We start from the raw sequence: 6,041 nt of genomic DNA, 5'->3' as shown, positions 1-6,041 counted from the left end.
CTAACCCATTTTTTTTGTGGGAGATGATAAATTCGTATCCGCTGTAGGATAATTCGCACCCTTTAGCGTGAATTATGTGGCAGACTCGACTGTTTTTCACGTTAGAGGGGTGCGAATTATTTTACATCGGGTGCGAATTTATAATGGCCCTCTTTTTTTCCCAACTGTAAACTTGGGGGCATTGCAGTGGCATGCTGAGGTATTAAGCTCGTGGCCAGCTGGCTGTCACGTGTCTATGCTGGCACTTGGACTGCTTTGAAAAGAAACGGTTTGGTCACCCATCGTCAACGTACACGTGGCAGTAAGATTGAAAGGACTCGATACGGTGAAAATTTACATGTGTGTGCATAAGTTGCATGGATGGACGGTTTGGATCATCGTTATGAGTCTTGACAGTATGAGATATGGTCCGCTAGATGATTTCACTAATTAGAGATGGTAAAAGTTGTTAATCTATCGGAAATCCAACCAAATAATCTTAGCCATCAGACCAGTGGCTACGAAAGGATGATTAGATGAAAAAACAGATAAATTGTCAAGTTGCCTTGTTTGATAATGGCACTCGTTTCTTTATCATTTTTTTCTTTTTTTTTTTTAAATGTATCAATAACCTTTATCATAGACCTTTGGGCTAATGACCTAAAAAAAGCTCTTTTTTGGACTATTGATGTAATAACCGGTAAAAAAAATATATATATATATATATATACAAATAAATAAATAAATGGCCTCATAGGTGGGTAATCATCGGTCATTACTCATTTTTCCCCGAGTTAATCGGGCATGAGGACATCTGGCATAATGGGGCGTACGCGATTCGAACCCAACGTTGAGCGAGGATTGAACGGCTTCCTACCACTAAACCACCATCCCAGATGTCAACTAAAAATGATTAGATACTTACACATATTAAAAATTACCAATAGTCACTATTCATAATTACTAGTCACAATAGTCACTATGCAAGATTACTATGCAGAAATACTACGTAAGATTACTATGCAAGTTCACTATTGAAATAAACTATTCAAAATTACTATTCACAGTAGGACCCACCGAGTACTATTCACAAGCGGGTCCCACCAACAGTGGGTCCCACATCAGCGGGCCCCACACAAGCGGGTCCCACATCAGCGGGTCCCACATCAGCGGGCCCCACAACAAGCAGGACCCACAATTAGCGGAACCCAACGCCAGCGGGACCCATCACTAGTGGGAACCACTACCAGAAGGACACACCGCAACCACTTTCATTAACTCATTGGTTAAGCGGGTCACTCGACAACCAATATCATTAATGAGTAGTTGCGCTTCACCGACGAAAATAATAATTAAATAATATTAATCATCCTGTTACTATTCAAGCAGCCTTTACTATTCATTTATTTATACATTTACTATTCCTATATTTTTAAAAGCATTTAAGAGAAGCATTTAAGAGGGTAGTTGTGAATTTAATAATATAGTATCTATAAATAGCGGCTCTCATTTTGTTATTTCGACAAACCCTAGTAGAGCTAAAAATTCAGAGAGAGAAGAGAAGGAAAAGGAAATCCACTTCATCACTACCAAGGTAAGTCTTTCATATAGATAGTTAAAGTATTTATTATGGGTAATATGGTTGGTTCTACCACCTATGTAAATATTAGGATAAAGCATGCATAAGAGGCGATAACTCGCTATAGATTATGCAAGTTTTATCATCTTATTTGAACGGTGAAATGCTAGCATAGTAACCGTAATGTAAACTTTAATCAAAGAAAGGCGAACTGCTGAGCATAGTAGCCCATCTTATTTGAACGGTGAAATGCTAGCATAGTAACCGTAAAGTAAACTTTAATCAAAGAAAGGCGAACTGCTGAGCATAGTAGCCTATCTTATTTGAACGGTTAAATGCTAGCATAGTAACCGTAAAGTAAACTTTAATCAAAGAAAGGCGAATTGCTGAGCATAGTAGCCTATCTTATTTGAACGGTGAAATGCTAGCATAGTAACCGTAAATCAAACTTTAATCAAAGAAAGGCAAACTGCTGAGCATAGTAGCCAAGAAATAAACTAAACCAAAGAATGGTGAACTGCTGAGCATAGTAACCTGTGGGGTCCACATGAATAGTAACATGTGTGGTCCATATGAATAGTAACATGTGGGGTCCACATGAATAGTAACATATGGGGTCCACATGAATAGTAACATATGGGGTCCACATGAATAGTAACATGTGGGGTCTATATGAATAGTGTATGCTGGGCCCCATGATTTTAAAATTTTAATAGAAAGAACACTAAACACAGGGAACATTATTTTGGACATAGATGGACATTACCTGGACAGAAAAGACACTGCCTTAAAACATGAATTTGATTAAATTAGAATATATTTACAGGTTATCCACTCCAAGGTGTAAGCTCAAACAAACCTGTGACCGGAAAACTATAGGTAAGGGTTGTAAGGGTTTTTCTTCCATTGATTCCCTTTTGCTATATGTAAGGGTTTCTTATCGTCTAATTCTCTTTTGCTATATTTGATGTAAGGGTTTTCGTCTATTGATTTTCTTTTGATATATGTAAGAGTTTTCTCCATTGATTATCTTTTGATATACTGGATGTGAATATTTCATATTCTTTGATTCTCTTTATACGCAATTGCTATAAGAGTTTCTATCCTTCTAAGATCCACAACTGATGAGAATCCAAGGGGGATCATTTCTTTTAGACCCCATTCCTTTCAGATAAATGATTTTACTGATAAAGCTATAATTCTATTTTGTATCCTCGAAACTTGTTTCCGTGAGATGTGTTTATGTTTAGGGTTTATCTTGTGATACCCTAATTATGAATATGGACTGAGTTATGATATGATGACGGGTGGACGCGTTATAGTCCTCCATGTGCACGTGGGTAAAGACGACTCTAGAGAGTGTAAATCTAGAGGATTATGAGCCGAGGTATGGCTATGAATGGGCCGAGATATGGCTATAAATGATAGCATCTATGCTTAATGAAGTCTATATATATAATTCTTGATATCAGTTCTGTAAGTTTTCTCTATACGTTTGGAAAGTATGTTGTGCTTATTCTTTCTTTCCATGTTTATAATGTGAGATGTCCTATCTGCAAAATATCATGTTCTTATGAGCTTGACAATTCTACATCACTTGTTGTTTATACCCTACTGGGCTATTTGAGCTCACCCCTTTTTTCTTGTTTTATTGTTACAACCCCCAGGTGAAGTATAGATGAGAGATGAGGAATGCTAGAGTTGAATGCAGAACTGTTATAAAGGACAAATATGTTTTAAATATGTATCAACCATGTCTTGAATTAAGATGTAATAAGTTAGACTTAATTTATGTAAACCCTCTAAACGTAGTTGTTGTATTTGAGATCTTGGGAATAATGAAAGTTTTTGAGAAAGATGATGTAATATTCTTCTACGCACCGAGTTGGTATTTCCAACAAAATCTGGGGTGTTAAAATTGATACCTAAGAAGTTGAGAGTTCAAAACGACCAACTTGAAGTACTTTTCACTGTTCATTAAAATTTCAAGACCCATTTCGCCCTCCCGTCCATTGCCACTGACAGTGGTCATATCAGCACTAAAAAATAATTTTTTAATCCCTTGCCTTCTTCCCCACGTACTTTCCTTTCCACCTACCACAAAGATACCATCTTCTTCAACTTGTAGTCTTTTTTCTTCATTTTTTCTCACATTAAAGGCGTTTGTTGGAGAGTGTTGTGTGTGGTGATTGCAACCTCTACTCTCTTTCCTTCAACCACTACTCTTTCTTTCTCTCCATTTTTCATTTTCACCTGTGTAGTGGTGAGGTAAATAAGTTGCTTTGAGGTAAGCCTTATTTAATGGTTGTGAAAAATTGTATGTGGATTTGTAGATCTATGGAGGTAAACCTTATTCTATGGATTCGTAGATCTATGCAGGTAAACCTTATTCTATGTGAAACTATTCTCAATTATTGAAATATTGAGGTAAACCTTATTCTATGTTAAACTATTCCCAGTTGTTGAAACATTGAAGGTGAAACTATCTTCTTCAGTAGTGGTTGAAGTGTAAGAAATGTGTTGAAACAGTAGTTGAAATCTGTTTCTATTTGATGTACTGGTTGATATAGTGATTAAAAGCAGTATTAGTTGTTGAAATTTGTGTAATATGTTTTACTGGTTGCAATGGGATAAAATAGTGTTTGAAATCTGTAGCTATTGTTTGAAATGTGTTTGAAATTTTGGTTGAAATTGGTTGAAATCTGTTTAAGTTGTTGAAAGTGTCTTTTTAGTTACTGAAAATGTCTATTATTGAAAGTAGGGGTGGCCAGAACCGAACCAGAACCGAAGAACCGAACCGGAACCGAAGAACCGAACCGGAACCGAACTGTAAAAAAATATTTTTGGTCCGGTTCGGTTCCACTGATGAAGAACCGAAAAATTTCGGTTCGGTTCCGGGTCTAATGTTCTCGGTTCGGTTCCGGAACCGAAGAACCGAACTTTGAATATAATATTTTTATATTCTATTATATATATACTTAATAATAATATAAATTACTTATAATATTAATAAGTAATAGTTAATACTATTCTTATAATAAGAAAGTAACTTATATTATAACTTTAATTAAAAGTTTTTATAAATTATAATTAATAATTAATAATTAATAATTAATAATTAATAATTAGCCATTAGAACCGAAGAACCGAACCGGACCGAACTGATTATTTTCGGTCCGGTTCGGTTCGGTCCTACTGTGTACTACGGTTCGGTTCGGTTCTTACGGTTCATGGAACCGAGAACCGAGAACCGAAAAAAAATGAACCGAGAACCGAGAACCGAACCGGTTGGCCACCCCTAATTGAAAGTACAAATTGTTGATGTATGTAAAGAGTTCTTCAAACTCTTCCCACACGACTTAAGGGTTGTCCAAATGTTGTTCATTGGATTAGATTCCATCTGGTTGATAATGAGCCATTGGATTGCATTTCATCTACTTTAGTAGTGGTTGAAGCTATGTCATTAGTCGTTGAAAAGGTATGAATAGTGGTTGCAAAACTGGGAGTAGTTGTTGATGTGTGTCAGGAGTTGTTCAAACTCTTCTTACACTGCTTAAGGGTTGTCCAAAAGCCCGAATGAATCTTGGGTCGAGCCAGGTTTGAAGGGGCCCGACCCGACCCGACCCGAGTTACTTAAGTTATAGTATGTATTTTTTTCTCTAAAACTTTGTTACTTTTAAAGTGAAAACTTACCCACGCACGCAATCACAGGGGCTCTTTCCATCTTCTGTTCGTTTCCCTCCTTTAGCTCTAGGGTTTCAAGTTTCAACTAAATAGTTAATGCACTAAATAGTTTGTTGTTTATCTCATATGAGTATAATAATTTTCATTTGGTAATGCATCAATTCATTCTCTTTGGACTAGTTATTAGTTAATGGACTAAAGAGTTTGCCATGCTTGAGTTTTTCTACTTCTATGAGTTAAGTTGCCTTGCCAAACAAGAGTTTTCCTTAAAAAATTGCATCAACGTAAAAAATCAAACCAGACCCGACCCGACCCAAGATATTTCTCAAGTAGGGGTGGGTTCTTCAAAACCCGACCCGCTCGACCCGAGTTGCAGTCCTAGCCTACCCAATTGAAATTGATGGATTGGAAACTGGAAAATTAAATGCCTACCCAAAACTTATTTATTGGGCTTTCAAGAGATCAAACAACGGATGGAGGAGATCTCGGACTTGGCCCGTGTAAGATGGGCCCACAACACTGGGATGGAGTAGATTTGAGACGTGGCCCATCTAAGACAGGCCCACAACACTGGGATAGAGGAGATTTGAGACATGGCCCGCAGCACTGCAATGGAGGAGATTTGAGACAAGGCCCATCTAAGACGGGCCCACAACACTGGATGGAGGAGATTTGTGACATGGCCCATCTAAGATGGGCCCACAACACGGGGATGGACTATGTAGGAGATTTGAGACATGGCCCATCTAAGACGGGCCCACAACACGGGGATGGAGGAGATTTGGGGCATGGCCCAGGG

The sequence above is a fragment of the Tasmannia lanceolata genome, unplaced genomic scaffold (genome assembly GCF_043159265.1).
Source record: "Tasmannia lanceolata isolate RefF3 unplaced genomic scaffold, GAP_Taslan_0.1 ptg000044l, whole genome shotgun sequence".
Lineage (NCBI taxonomy): Eukaryota > Viridiplantae > Streptophyta > Magnoliopsida > Canellales > Winteraceae > Tasmannia > Tasmannia lanceolata.
This window is presented reverse-complemented; position numbering follows the sequence as displayed.